The following is a 16,207-nucleotide window of genomic DNA, read 5'->3' on the forward strand; positions in this document are numbered from 1 at the left end:
CTTCTGGTCTAACACATAGGGTGGGCATCTTCCTAGGAAACCCTGGAAAAGCAGCAGATAGGACTGGCTCTCAGCAGTGATGAAAAGAAATAAGAGGACAAAATGTGGTACTTTACATAACGGAGTACTATTCAGCCATAAAAAAGAATAAGAACCTGTCATTTGCAACAACAGGGATGGAATTGGAGGTCATCATCTTAAATGAAATAAGCAAAGCACAGAAAGACAAACATCACATGTTCTCATTTATTTGTGGAATCGAAAAATTCAAACAATTGAACTCATGGAGATAGAGGGGAGAAGGATGGACACCAGAGGCTGGGAAGGGTTGTGGGGGTGAGAAGGACGGACCTGGGGATGAATAAGACCTAGTGTTTGACAGTACAACAGAGTGAGTAGAGTCAACGGTAATTTAATTGTACATTTAAAGATAGCTAAGAGTATAATTGGATTGTTTGTAACACAAAGGACAAATGCTTGAGGAGATGGATACTCCATTTTCCACGGTGTGAGTTTTGTGCATTGCATGCCTGTATCGAAACAGCTCGTGTTCCCCATAAATATATACACCTACTGTGTACCCATAAAAATAAAAAATGATTACAAGTCTAGATATAATTTTAAAAGGAGGAAACTGTCTTTGTGCGGAGGCTGGCTGGAGACAGATGCTGCATCAGGCACTTGGCAGCCTGGTTTCCAGTAGCTTCTCAGCCCAGTGGAGTAGACTCTATGGCCCCATTTTACAGATGAAGAATGGAGGCTCAGAGAAATCACAGCTCCAGCTTTCTCAGAAGGACCATAGAGGTCCAGGGGCCGGAGGTCTGAATATTTAAGAGGGATTTGAATAACCATGGAAGTTAGCTTGGAGAGAGATTTGGGAGGCAGATAAGCCTAGAGTTCACTGTGGGGGCAGATGCCTTCCCCATTTGTGCAGAAGATTGGCCCAAGTGGCCGTGATGACATGGCTCCTACCTGCTTCCTAATTAATGGACCTCAGAGAAATAAACAGCGAGGACAACAGTGAATGTTGTCTCTCGGACCTTCGACTTTTCCAGGACTGCCTGACCTTTCTTTGTCCTTGTTCAGCTTCAAGTCAAGTCAGCTCAACCCTGATTGAGCCCCAGCAATGAGTCATGTCTGTGAAAGCGACATGGCCCCTGTCCTTGAGGAGCTTCGAGTCTGGTGACTGTCACTTCAACGGAGTTGGGCTGGACACAGTCATATGTATATGCCAGACATGAGGCTTTGTTCTCATTAAAATAATTGCCCTGCATGATTCTAGCAATTAAGCTTCTTGATGTGTGTGGATGCGTGTTCCCAATTTTTTTCTGGCCTCTACCGAACCCAATGTTAATATTTGATAGCAGTCTTAAAAATTAAATTTAAATAATTATACAAACTGAATTAGGATAGCATAATATTACCAATCAGAGTAATATGGCTTTGTAATCCAGTATGATGTCATATGAATCTACAAATTAGGAAGCATGTCAGAGGAGGAAACCACATCCTTTATTGCTTTGCCTTAAATAGCTTAAAACTAATCTTTTCCATGAGCCAACAGCTATCTCTCATGTTTACTAATGCTCCTCCCTGCCCAGATTAAGCTAACTAAATGATGTTGCCCCATGCACCTGCAAATGCCTGGTGCCAGGGCAGGGACACAGGGAGTGGCAGAAGGGGAGACCAGATGTTGGCTGAGGCATTGATTTATGGGCATGACCTTCCATGTGCCCTGAGGATGGCTGAGACTGGGGTTTGATGAATGCAGTGCTCTGTATGAGAAGTTCTAAGGTGACAAGCAAAGATTCTATCATGTGGAGGGGCAAGCCCTATTATTAGTTTGGTGCAAAAGTATTGCAGTTTATGCAGTTGTAATGGCAAAAACAGCAATTACTTTTGCACCAACCTAATACCACACAAAGGAGGTGCAAGTGTATGCCACCAGGGCAGGTGCAGGTGATGGGGGCAGAGAAAACTCAGATGTCTCCAACCTGTGCAGAGTAGGGAAACAGAAAAAGCTGTGAGGAAAGTGAGATTGTTATCACACAGATGCATGTCTTAGGTTTTCTGATTCCATTCCCTGTGAATTTCATTAAGTAATCAAAGTGCTAGGCATGAAATGTGGGTATGCTGTCACCAGGTGGCGGCAGCATCCACTCTCCAAAATGCATTTTGTTCAAACCTAGTATGTTTGAACACATAGTGGAGGTATTCTGAGCACATAGTGGAGACTAAGGCAAAGAGTCCCTGGCATTGTGGAGCATAGAGGCTAATGAGGTGGCAGGTGCTTACATTTTATAATCTGTTGTGAGGAATAGCTAGTGGTAGTTAAATGATATAGTGATAGTTAACGGAGAGAAAAGTTTTCTCTCACTCCAAGTTATATTTTTATTATTGCTATTAACATAAATAGAAAATAAATATTAAAATAGTTATTAAATAAGCAAAAGATAATATTGCATTTAGTTATACAATTAAGTGGAGGCTTTCAAATATTTTTTAGCTTTGTGCAACCAAAATTATATGAGAAAGCAAAAACCACAAATACAGAAAATAAGAACTTCTCTGTTTGAATAGAAACGAGGAAGCCCTTCCAATGCAGGCCAGACCTTTAGCGGCTCGACAGAACACAGCTGGAGAAACACCCACACCACGCGAGGTTTCACCTGCCCCACCTCGGCCCGGATGCCCGGATGGCTGTGTGCGGAGACTTAGGCTCGCGGGCAAACCTCTTCCGGGTTCCGGTCAGGGTGCTGCCTCCCCATCCGCTGGGAGCCGTTTTGTGTTTCAGATGCTCCCAGGCTCTCCCCCAGTTTAAGGACTTCAGCGTCTTTCAGGGCCTGTGGTTAAGCGGCTCCGAAAACACTGTTGCTGGTGGACCGGCTCGGGGTCTTGACTTCGCCACCCAAAAGAACTTGAGAGCACGTCCAAAGTAAAGGTAAGCAAGGGAGCTGATTGCACAGCGAAAGTGCGCTCTGCCCTCTGATCAGAGTGGCCGCTCAAAGGCGAAGCCGTGCGGGCCCACACTGGGGAAACCCCCTTTGTGGGAGTCTTACATGATTATTCCTGAAGGACTGGGAAGGGGTGTTGCCTTTACGCATGTTCTGGGCTGTCTCCTGGTGGCACATGTGCTGTGGTTGTGCCTGCTAGTACACACATCGCATGTCTCATTAGCATCGTAAATCTCCACCCAGTTCTTTAGTATTACAATGAGCACAGGTCAGCCCAAGGACACTAATCTTTGGTTTCTGCACTTGGATGAATTCGCGGATTTTTCCTTCTGCTCTTCTACCTCCTTGATGCAGGATGGTCTAACCACGAGCCTGGGATGAGGCTTGTGCACCATCGGTGGTTTGTTCTCACCATCTATTTAGCAAGTTTGCTGTCCTCTAAGCGAGGCTATGACCACCGTCTCTGACCTACCTCAGAACCTGTTGCTTAGCTTCAGAAATCCAGCCTGGTGCTGGGCTTCCTTACAGCCTGAGGTCAAGCAATGTCCCTGAGACTTAACTGCCCTTGGAGACCAATTTTCAGCAACAGAAAAGAATGAAAATAAAGTTCACATGACGGTTAGTGCTGCTGGCGATGAGAGGTCCTGTGACTATTTTTATTACCACTTCAATGAGAAGGAGGTAACCTTTCATTCTCATTTCTCTCTCTCTAGTATTTTGCATTCTCCAACTATTATCTGTAAGAACATCTAAGAGCATTTGAAAAGCAGAGAAAACATATAATAAAACCACAACCAACCACACCATCTTAATGATAGCACTATTATTTTGTTGTAATTTCTTCCAGTATCTTTGCCCAAGGTTTATTACTTGTTAAATATTTGCAATTGTCCTCAGTAAAATTTGAGGACAAATCTGAGACATGATTTTTAATTTAATATATCTTAAGATTTTTATTTGCAGGTGGCTGAATTTTTTCAGAAGAATTATTTTAGAGGCTACTCAACACTGAGCAGTTAGTATTTATTCAGGTGGCCATTCTCTGACTCCTACATTTCCCTACAGATGGAAGTATTGCTTCCATCTGTAGGGAAATGAGCCCAGTGGAGAATATTGTTTTTCTTCTGCTAACAACAACATCCGTTAGGACAGATTTCCACATGTCTGATTGCTGGGACCGATGACACAAACATTGACAATAACGTTTCACGCGTGTTGACTGATGATTTCCAAAAGCTTCTTCCCAGTTGGCAGTTTGCCAGATGTTTCCAGAAATAGATGGGAATGCCAATTTCATCACACTGTTGCCAGCACTAGCTGTGTCCACTACATTTTAATGCTAGTGTAATAGGCAAAGGGGACCTGCTGTCTGTTTCACCATTCAGTTCTTTGCATGGCTGTCAGGTGGGACATTCCATTCTCCTGGAGCGGCCAGATCACTGTCTCCAGGGAGGCCCTGGCAGAAGCTGCTCTGGTGTCCAGCTCCTGTGTGAAGCCTTCCCGATCCTCCACTCTGGGAACAGACTTCTTTTCTGCCCTTTAAACACCCCTAACATCATGCGTGGGCCTTTGCTATGACACAATGGTTCCCTATTCTGCATCGTCATGAGGCTGTCTACACCCTTTCTCTCTCCTGGGCAGGGCTCCGGCTCTGCAGGGGATGGGGACATGTGTCTTAGTCACCTGCCTTGTCCAGCACAGCATTGTACATGCCACAGAGGCCCCACAGAGTTTGATCATAAACTATGATTAAACCAAAATTATGAATGGATGAAAAATTTCCATCAAGAAACCTCAACATTTAATGTTCATGAGGGGATATAGGGTAAATGCAACTGATAGTAATAACTTAAGCACACCCTTAGAATGACCCTGTATGGCAGATGTGCCTAAATGTATGTTCCGCGCTAGAGAATCCAGGAGTGGCCAACCAGGAGGTTCATTCCATGTCTATGATAAACATCTGAGCCCCTGGCCTGTTCTGTGGAACATGGACCCTTCAGGGGATTGAGGCCCTGAGTCTGGGACTGGATGAAGGTTGCCAGGTGGAGGTTACCAGGAGGGTGTTAAGTGAAAATGCTGTGTACACGGCATACTGTTCAGAAGAGGCTACAGTCTTCCTGCCTGGCCCGCCACCACTGGACTATTTCTGTACATGAGGTGATTTCCCTGTTCAGCCCACCACCACTGGACACTCTCCCTGCACGTACGCCCCTAATAAAACCCCATGGCTTGGGTGCTAGCTCTGGGTCTCTTCTTCAGCCTTCCTATTGAGCTTAATAGGGGTTCAGCACAACCGTGGAACAAAGAACAACAAAAAAATTGGGGATCTTAGCTCTAGTTTTCCTTCCTCCCCGAATCACACACAAAGGGAGTCATGTGGCCTTTCAGCCTTATCCCATTTGAAAACAGAGGCTGTAGGATCCAATCTCAATCCCCTTAGTCCTATGTTTGGGAGTCAAACTCTGACTTGTTCATGGGGCTGTCATCAGACAGCAGAGCACACAGGGCAAGGTGGAGCAGGAAGCTGCTGGACGCTCTGCCTTCCTTATCCAAGTACTGAGGTTACATGGGGAGAGCTGTGGTCCTGAACTTACCGATTCACTTGAGTATTTTTTTTTTAGCGACCTACTATGGGCCAAGCATTGCGCTGCCTCTGATCGTGAAGGCAGAATGTGATCAAGAATAGGTGTGTTTCACAACATTGTTGTCTGAGCTGCTTATGATGTTAGAGCGTGATGTCAGGGAAGCCAGCTGATCAGAGTTGCCACTCAGTATTTGGCCTCACTAGTAATGTCTTCATTCTATAAAGCAGTGCTTCTTGTGCACTAGCAAGCATCAGGGTCACCTGGAAGACTTGTTAAAACACAAATTTCTGGGCCCACTCACTGAGTTCCTGCTTTAGTAGATCTGGGGTGAGAGCTGACAATTTGCATTTCTAACACATTTGCAGGTGATGTTGCTGGTCTGGGGAAACCACAATTTGGGCACCACTGCTGTCAATTGAAATAATAACAGTTTCCATATGTAGGCAATTTCCCTGTGCCAGGTGTTATGTGGACAGCTTTACTTGCCTTATCTCAATCTCCGGAGAGACTTACAAAGGAACTATTGATAGCTTTAATTTCTGAGATGAGATTTCTGAGAGCAAAAGCTGTGAAGACCCTACTGAAGCTGGCACAGTGAGTGAGGTTGGGGCTGAGCCCCTGTCTCTCTGGCTCCAGTCACTGTTATCCATGCTTGGTGCATCTACCCGGTTACCACGCCACTCTACCTCCTTGGGGACCCTTCTCCCCGATTACCAATGAGTCACCTTCAGATAACACTGTGCCTCCCACAGACAGTGCAGATGCCACCTAACAGAACATTCCCAGTTCCTCCCTCAAATTCTTGGGATGTTGTTGCCTTCACCCCACTTCTCCATGTGCCATACTAACTCAATAAATTGTTCCTGTGATTTTAAAGGATTGTCTTTTAAAGATCAATAAAAAAGTTCAAAGATTATATTTTATCTTCATGTTTCCTTCATGATGCCCTTCCTTTCTTTATGGAGATCTGTATTTCTGACCTCTTCCTTATTCCTTCTCCCTGAAGAACTTTCAACAATTTTTTCAGAGCGGGTCTATGGGCTGTGAATTCCATCCAGTTTTTGTTTGAGAAAGTCTTTGTTTCTCCTTTACTTTTGAAGGACGATCTTTCTGGATAAAGAAAGGGTTTTCTTTTTTTTTTCTTTCAAGACTAAATGTTTCATTCCATTCTCTCATGGCTTGTGTGGCTTCTGATGAGAAGTCTGCTGTGATTCTTATCCTTGTTTCTCTCTAGGTAAGAGGTTTCTCCCTCTGCCTTTGTCTTGTTTCAAGATTTTCTCTTTGTCTTTGGGTTTTCTGCAGTTTGAACCTAATATACCTAGGGGTGTGTGTTTGTGACTTTTGTTTATTTGTTGCTTGTTTTGTATTTATCAGTTCTCTGGGTGTATCATTCATTTTGAAATGTTATTAGTCATTATTACTTTGAACACTTATGTGCTGTTCTCTCTTTTTCTGGTATTCCAATAACACATATGTAAAGCCTTTTGATGTTGTTCCACAGTTCTTGAGGATTCTATTTTTTTTTGTTAAATATGTTTTTCTCTTTGCATTTCAGTTTGGGAAGTTTCTGTTGCCATATGCTCAAGCTCACTGGTTCTTTCCTTGGCTCTGTCTAGGCTACTGAAGAGCCCATCAAAAGCATTCATCATTTCTTTTGCAGTGTTTTGATTTTTTGTATTTCCTTTTGATTCTTTCCTAGTGTTTTCTTCACTCTGCTTATATTACTTATCTGTTCTTGCATGTTATCTAGTTTTTCACTGGAACCCTTAACATACTAACCATAGTATTTTAAATTATCTGGCTAATAATTCAGAGCAATAGGAACTGAGGTCAACAGGCCTTCGTGTGAGGGTTTATGTTCATCTGCCTCAGAGTTGGGCTGTGTTCAATATTTGCTGTAGGTGCCAGAAGCCTCACCTCTTGACCTTGAGTCCTGTTCTTCGGAGCCTCTGTCTGGAGCTCTTTCAACTGTAATTTACTGCTGTTATCCTGAAGCCCTGTTGATGAGGTGGTAAATTGCAGGGGAAGGGGAGTGTCCTATAATCATCATATTAAATCTCAGTCTTTCAGTGGGGCTCTGTGTCTGGCCTGTGATTTCACAGGTGTTTCCCCCAGCCTTAGGTGAGACTGGAAGGCTGGAGGGAGCTGCAGTAGAAAATGTCCTTCCCCAGGCTGGAATGAGGCTGAGAAGTTTTTCCCCTGGAGAGTAGACCTTCCAGGGGAAAGGAGAAGGCTCTGGTGTATTTCACAAGGAATGCTCTTCCTTTCCCTGCCAAAGCTGGGAGCAGCTCTTTCTGGGATCTTCGCCATCAGAACCTGAAGGGCTCCTGGAGATAAAATCCACAAAAGCGTGAGGTCTCCCCAAGGCTGCAGTGCCCAGTCTTACATTGCCTTCCTCAGTCTCACACATTCAGTTCATAGCAGTGTGTCAACTTGATCATCTAAGTGTTCCTACCAGTTTATGTCTACAGCGGCTTCTGCTCCAGGGAGGCAGAGCTCAGCCGTGATTTTCTGGACTCAGCCAGAGATGGAGAGCTTCCCGATTTCTGGGTAGTGACTTACCCTGTTATCAAAAGGCAAACTTACAACAAGCTTAGAGGTCTTAATGGGCTTTTATTTGCAATTTGTCAACACGTCATTGTATAGAGTCCGTGTTCTAATGAGCTGAGCATAGGAGGTTGGCTTTATAGGCAGAAATGGGCTGAAGAAAGCAGAAACAGAAAGCAGACTGCTCACTTTGAAGATATTTTCCTTGTAGGACTAAAACAAAGAAAACTTTCTTATTATGCTGACTGGTCATTTTGAAGATATTTTCCTTATGGGACTAAAACAAAGGAAACTTTCTTATGCTGACTCAGGTTGACCAGAATCTCCCCTTTTATAGGAAAACTGGTTAATTTCAAAGTTCAGTTTCATTAGGTAGCCCTTAGTACATTGACTCTGTTCTGGTCTGCCAGGGGCCTAGTGCAGGAGGCCAGTCCTAAACAGTGGCCACCCATGAACTCTGTTTCACTGTGAACTCAGTTCTCCAATAGGTTCAAGAAAGGTCATTGATTTTCAGTTTGTCCAACTTTTATTTGTTGGAAGGACTGGAGTAATGACTTCCAAGCTCTTTATATATAAACTTGAAACCTAAACTCCCTTATAAGTAAAGGAAAAATGCCCCCTTTCATGAATATATCAATGTATGTCATCCGTCAACTCTTTGACATAGTTTACATACTCAGAGAAACCCAAGTTTTAGCATTTTCTAATTGAGCAAGATACTTATGGTTTTTTTCCTAGGACATGTTGTGTTCACTTCTCCATTTCCTTGCATGAGATTTTTTTAGGGAAACAGGAGCCGAGGAGAGCCCAGGTGACACCATTTTAGAATTAATGCCATCTTAAAACCAGCAAGGCACATTCCTTGCCAATCACAACCCATTGTCATAAGATGTCCATGGCTAAGGAAGCAGTTTACAGTGCCCGCAAGGACAAACTCCAATGACAACAAAATGTCCAGATGCCCCAATATACATAATAATATATGCCTTCAAGTTCATTCTTATTATGCTTTGATGTACATATGCACTAAAATGCCAAGGACAGTTTTCTTTAAATCAGCAGAATAATAAATTTTGTCACGCTGTCAGCCCGTCTGCACATAGTCATAGCTTAGCTTAGTTTTGCATAGATAAGACTGCTATGTAAGGAAAACGTAAAACAAAGATGTTATGTTCCTTCTCTCGCTTTCTGAGGATCCCTACTCTGTAACTGGAGTAGCTTTCAATAAACGAACTCATTTTATTGTATTCTGTGACTCACCTTGAATTCCTTCCTGCACAAGATCCAAGAACCCTCCCTTGGGGTCTAGATTGGGACTCCTTTTTCTGGTAACAAGATAATAAATGAGAGATGGAATTAATTCAAAATACCACTTGTTGGAGTAACATTAAGGGGTAAAGATCATAGTAAAGTTGGGAGAATCACTTCTTGCTTGGTCCAAGATTTGAAACACTGTCATCAAATGAGCCCCGGATATTTTCATATTATTTAAATGACTTACTTCTAGCCCCTAGATTTTATCTTCCCAGGAATGTATAAGTAACTTTAACAACATGCTGTATTAAAACACATCGACACAATTATATTACAAAATGAGTGTATTTTTTCAATACATTGGGATTAAATACATGATCAAAGTAATAGGAATTTTTTCCACTCCTCCTTCCCCTCCTGGCAACCTCACCTCCAGGATTTGTAACAGAGCCTCTGCCCCGAGCAGCCCTGTCCTCACCAGTGCTTGCAAACTCCAAATTATATGCAAGTTGTTAAAACAGTGCCTGGAGGCCTTTATCAGTCTGCTAAGGCTTATACATGTTTTGTTTGGTTGAGAGGAATAAAGCAATTAAAATCGGATGCGTTCTGTTTATATGTGAGATTTAACGTAACATCACCAGTGCCTCTCGATGTCTTAAGGCACCGTCTGATACCAAGAACACAGAGGCATCTTTTCTGAACTTCTCCCAGGAAAAGAGTAAGGCCTCTCATGGGGTTTGGGAAGCGTCTCTTCCTTTCTCCAGAATCATGTGCTTTGTGGGCAGAGATCTTCACTGGATTTATCTAAACAACTGTGTGCAGTGGGAAGTCAAAGACAGTGGATTTCAGGGAATTAAATACCTGGGGGTTTCAGGAAGAAAAAGAAAGCAGTTTGAGGCATTTGGACCTAATGAAACTTACTCAGATGGTGACAGCAGCAGTTTTTTGGATGCACAATTGGCCACTGGGGATTCTCATATAGCATTTTTTTTTTTAAGGACTTGGTGGCTTCCCAGACAGGAAGAATTTGTTTTGACTAATTGTGTTCTCTAAGGAACCCCTAAACACACTTTCTCTGATAAGCCCGATGAAGTGCTTCGCCTGGGAAAAGTCTTGGTGCTGATTTCCTCCACCTGGCTCTCTGGGGTGCACTTGAAGCTAGCCTGGCTCCACGCTTGCCAACTGATTCTCCTTCCTCCCCCAGACCCAAATCACTTGTTTCATGCTGGCCAAACGATTGACAATGATCCAGACAGGGCAGCCATAAAGCCATGCACATGTATCTTTGAAACTTTTGATGGTTGTACTTTGGCAAGGAATAAATTATTTGTATTACTATTGGATTTTCCATTCTTTTATTCCATTGCTTCACTGATCCATCTGGATGTCACACAAGCCCCAAATTTAACAAATGTGAAATAGAATGCTTAATGCTACTCTCTACAACTTATTTCTCCCCCATTTTCTCCATCTGTTCACCTACTGTTCCTTTTTCTGCAGTGGGCTTTCCCCAGAGTTTCAGATGGCAGGTTCCTTCTCATTCTTCAGGTCTCACCGTAAGTGTCACCATCCTAGAGAGTCTTTTCTTGACCACCTGTTATGGAATGAATTGTGTCTCTACTCTCCATCCCTCCACCATTCCTGCAACTCACGTGCTGAAGCCCTAATCCCCCAATGTTACTGCATCTGGAGATGGGGCTTTTAGGAGGTCATTAAGTGTCAGGCCTCTGAGCCCAAGCTAAGCCATCATATCCCCTGTGACCTGCATGTATACATCCAGATGGCTTTGAGTAACTGAAGAATCACCAAATAAGTGAAAACGGCCTGTTCCTGCCTTAACTGATGATGTTACCTTGTGAAATTCCTTCTCTTGGCTCACCCTGGCTCAAAAGCTCCCCCACTGAGCACCTTGTGACCCCCGCCCCTGCCTGCCAGAGAACAACCCCCTTTGACTGTAATTTTCCTCTACCTAACCAAATCCTGTAAAACGGCCCCACCCCTTCGCTGACTCTTTTCAGACTCAGCCCGCCTGCACCCTGGTGAAATAAACAATCTTGTTGCTCACGCAAAGCCTGTTTGGTGGTCTCTTCACATGGACGGATGTGAGAGAAATTAAGGTTAAATGAGGTCATAAAAGAGGGGTCTATGAATTTGCAGACTTATTGGTGGAGCTCATGCACTCTCTTTTCCTCCCGGGACATGCACAGAGGGAAGGCTCTGTGGGGTTTTGAAAAAAAAGAGTCAAATCTGTAAAATATTTGAAGGATTTATTCGGAGCCACAAGGGAGTGACCAAGGCCTGAGGCATAGTCTCAAGAGGTCCAGAGAACATGTGCTCCAGGTGATTGGGTCATAGCTTGATCTCATAAATTTTAAGACGATAGAAGTTATAGATGAAAACAGAAATGAATACATGCAAGGTGTCCATTGGTTTGGCCTGGAGAGGCAGGGGCTCCCAGGTCATGGTTGGATTTAAAGATTTCCTGATGGCAGTTGGTTGACAGGGTTAAGCTCTGCCTGAAGAGTTGAAGTCAGCAGAAAGAAATGCTAAGATAAGGAGGGTTGTGGAAGCCAAGGTTCTTGTTATGTAGATGAAGCCTCTAGGTAGCAGGCCTCAGAAAATAGATATTAATAGTAAATATCTTTTATCAGATGCGAAAAGGTGCAAGACTCTTAGTTAAATCTCTCCTGGGTTAGGAAAAGACCTGGAAAGGGAAGGGGATTCTCTACAGAATGTAGATTTTCCCCGTGAGAGACAGCTTTGCACGGCCATTTCAGAATATGTCAATGAAATATGCTTTGGGGGAAAATGCTTTGATGTCTTTCAGGGCCTGCTGTCTGTCCTGTGACGCTCTGCTAGAGTCAGGTTGGAATTTGGTATCTTATTGCTACATGGATTCTCTTCCGTCAGTCTTAAGATCTACATTTTAATGTTAAAGCTGGTCAGTGGTGCCTGAATTCTGGGGGAGGAGGGTATAAGGAGGCATGTCTGACCCCCCACTTCCCATCATGGTCTGAACCAGTTTTTCAGGTTTAGTTTGAAATCCCCTTGGCCAAGAGGAGAGTCCCTTCAGTCAGTTGGGGGACTTTGAATTTTATTTTTGGTTTACAGAGGACATTGTGACAAGGTAGCCATTTGCAACCCAGGAAGTGAGGCCTCACCAGAACCCGACCATGTTGGCACCTGATTTTGGACTTGCAGCCTCTAGAATGATGAGAAAATCCATCTCTTCTGTGTAAGCCACCAAGTCTGTGATACTATGTTATGGCAGCCTGAGTGACTAACATCACCTGATGTGAAGAAGCCCCCATTATACTCTTCATCAGGGCACCCCATGTTTTCCCTTTATAGCAACCGTCCCAATCAGTTGGAATTTTGCTGATGGTCTGTCTGAAGGTCAGGCTTGGCCAGGTCAGGACAATGAGTCTTTCATGCATCATTCACCTCGATGGTCCTTTCCCCACCCCATGGACAGCACTGCAGAGCAAAAATAGGTGAGCAACAAAGACCTATTAGAAAAATAATTTCAGGATGTCAATCCTGTTAGATGACTTTAAAATTAATACTTCCTGTATTTGCATAAGGTTGGACTATATCCAAAACATTTGTACTCACGTGGTCTTAAAATAGCCACTCAGAAACGCTATGAAATGGTGGGCCAGCACTGAGGCATCCAGAGAGTTATGTCCTATTTTGGGAGGAGAAAGCCAGACATTCAAAGCAGAGAGAAACCTCCCTCTTCAGTTTTCTTTGTGAAGAGAGCACTCTGAGGATCTATTTCATAAATAATAAAGAATGAGAGACAGAGAGAGGGAGAAGCAGGCAAAGAGGAAAGGGACAGCAGTGTGGAAGAAAACAGGCCAGGCAGGAGCAGGAAGAGAAAGTGTGGAAAGTCGCAAAGACACAAAGGCCATGGGTTGGAGAATGAGGCCGGGGGAACAAAAAAAATAAGCATGGAATGTCGCAGAGATGCAGGGGCCGCAGGGTGGAGAGTGAGGCCAGGGGCAGCATGAAGAGTAAGCATGGAAGGTCTCAGAGATGCAGGGGCTGTGGTGTGGAGAGTGAGGACACTCATGATGGAGTGGGAAGTTCAAAAACCCACAGAGAGGGAGCAGGAGCGGTCCTTTCATAATAAGATGTTTGGGACATCAGACTGTTAGAGTTGGTATTTAGGCAGACATGAGCAGGGCGGAAGAGAGCCCCCTGCCCCAGGGATGTCACGTGACCATTAGGTGCTAGCCAGGTTGTTAAGCTGTCTCTAATTGGCCTCACCTGGCACTAGGGACAGACTCTCTTCCAGTAGATAGGAAACATCTGAAGCTGGTGATCAGCTTCCTGCTAGGATCTCAGGAGCTGGACGAGTGGGCCCAAGTATGTGCACTAAGAAGCAAAATGAAGTTTAACTGGTATATGATCTTCCTCTAGAAATGCTTACCTGGAAAGGGAAGAGTGCCTCAAATGAGCTTGCACACCATTTCAGCAAACACACTGCGCATGCTCCTCTCCCAAGTGCTGGCAGGCCACTGTGCATGAAAGCAGCCTGCTCTAAGGAAAGAATCAGGGGAGAAGAAATGTGGACCCTGGCGTCGTGTCATCCAAGACCCCACCCAAGTTGAGGGTCAGACAGAGCACTTGGATCTCTCAAGTTGCCTGCTTGGCCCTTTCCAACAGTACTCCCTTTCATTCCTGCTCTAAACTGTTTAGTAAACTTTTACTCCCTGCCTTCTGCCCCTGGCTGTATTCTTTCTTCTGCGAGGCAAGAACTGAGTTGCTGCAGACTTGTACAGATCCACCCCTGCTAACAAGACTAGACTGCAGCCTCCAAAGGCAGCCCCCACAGTGGGCAGCTGCTGGCAAAGGGGTCTGGGGAATGATGACCTCAGTCACAAATTTGCCTTAGGCTGGATATATCATTTGCACTTAAATATTTATAGAATGGCTGGTAGGTGCCATAACCCAGGGGAAAGGAAAAGCTTGGGTTGCCCCAAAGTTCAGAACCTCAAGAGCAGTTCTGAAGTAGATGGTTCTTTCTCTTAGCATGGTGGCCAATTCCAAGGGAAGATGCTCTGAATAGGATGGCCTCCTGTATTTGGGAGCTGAGACTGCTTGGGTTTGCTCAGCCAGTTCGCTTGCAGACTGGAAACAGAAGCTGTGTGTGTGACCTCCAGGACAGCCCCAATTTCTATGCCCATGACCATGTGTTGCATATAGTTCCTTTCTTCTCCGTTATCAGGAGCTCCTTTCTATCTGGCTCGACAGGATAATATGCCCCATCATGTGGAGATCAAACATGTTCCCTGAACGTTTAGTATGCGGTGTGTGCACACACACAACGCATGCCTTAGATACATGACTTGTCTTCGTGAATAGTGAAAGCGTACGTTTTCTTCCCTCAGCTTGCCTTTCCAGAATAACAATAACGTAAGGCCCACATGACTCCCAAATAGGATCTTTGGGGATTCCAATTATCTGATAATTGGCACCAAAGCGATCCTCCCAACTTGAAGTAGGAGGAAATGTGGATTTCTAAACTAGGGCAAAAGCTGCTTATGAGAGCATCAATGTGTGTTGTTCCCTGTTCTCTTTGCTTTAAAAAATAAAGAATTGTATTTCTTTTTCTTCAGGCAACTTTGCAGACTATCAAAATACATAGATATCTGAAAACTCTGTCTGCCTATTCCCTGTTAGCCGTCATTTGGAAATAAATTTGATCCTTGGTTACTGCTTGACATAACCTGCAGGTGACCAGCGGGAGGGAAAGCAAAGTATAAACAGGTCCAGTTTGTTGACAGGGATTGAATGATGCAGCAACTTGATTGCATTGAGCCATTTAAACTTTTTCTTTTTTAAGCTAGAGCTTGAATTAAAAAAATGAAGTAAACTCGAGAAATCCATTCAGCCAGATTAGTATTGAACTCCAGTCAAGACCATCATCTGTGGTCATTAGATCTGGCTGTGGGTAAAAGAAAAAGTAAAATAAAGTCTGGCTCCTGCTTCTCATATCTACACTTACCCAAATCACCTGAGATTAAAACAAAACTCCTTTAACTGGTGTTAGAGAGGGGACCTAAGGTGGAAGATGTAAAGCATGAACTACCCACAGTGATGCCTTGACACCATAGAACCAAAAGCTCCAGACCTCTGCTTTGAGGATGGAAACGCGGTTCAGCTGGACTTAACTGTGCTTGGAACCCCGCGCTGGACGTGTGTGGTTCCCCTAGGAGGACCACTAGGGAGGCTTACAGAGAGGAGCCACAACAATAGAAGGCAGTGACTGCTGGGCTAATTAATAACCATAACTGTGAAAGGTCATGAGTGGAGAACTGAAGAAAAGAGGAAACTAATATTTAAATGCCTCACAATGTGTGATGCTTAATTCAGAGAGCAAAGTCCAAGTCTGCAAGTGGTAGATTTTGCATTAAATGAACTGAAATTGGAATAGGACTCAGTGGGTGTTTCATTTTGCCTTGGTCTTAGGGTAAGTAATTAAAATCAACATCAGGTTGTGCCTGAAAGGTAGAGCAGCTGAGCAACGGCTAATTGTTGTAGCGGCAAAATTAGCAGAGGATCAAAGAGAATTTTAGAGTTTCTTGCCAGAATAGATATGCATAAAATTCTATCCTCTGGTCCAACAGAATACATATAGGGTACAATTAAATTTAGCTAATTAAATTAAGTATAAATTAACTGATTTTTTTTTTGTATTTCTTACACTGTATTAACATTTATCAAGACTTTGACCAAAAAGTAGAGATTTTAAAGTTGGAAGGGACCCAGGTGATTAGCCTATCCCCCATCCTCCATTAAGAGCTTCACCCTCACCATTTCTCATTTCCCTAGACACTTCATTGTCCACACTCTACT

The 16,207-nt window shown here is 43.8% G+C and overlaps 1 long non-coding RNA gene across 3 annotated transcripts in view; it reads left to right on the top strand.

The window, feature by feature from the left end:
• The first annotated feature begins 228 nt into the window (after nucleotides 1-228).
• LOC110740468 overlaps nucleotides 229-16,207 on the top strand; it is a 157,038-nt gene continuing 141,059 nt past the window's right edge. For 2 of the 3 annotated variants that reach the window (XR_002515047.2, XR_004179134.1), the window contains exon 1: nucleotides 229-2,941. This is a non-coding gene — a long non-coding RNA (uncharacterized LOC110740468). The remainder of the gene's footprint in view (nucleotides 2,942-16,207) is intronic. The other variant, XR_002515048.2, reaches the window with a different exon arrangement.

The sequence above is a fragment of the Papio anubis genome, chromosome 16 (assembly GCF_008728515.1).
Source record: "Papio anubis isolate 15944 chromosome 16, Panubis1.0, whole genome shotgun sequence".
Lineage (NCBI taxonomy): Eukaryota > Metazoa > Chordata > Mammalia > Primates > Cercopithecidae > Papio > Papio anubis.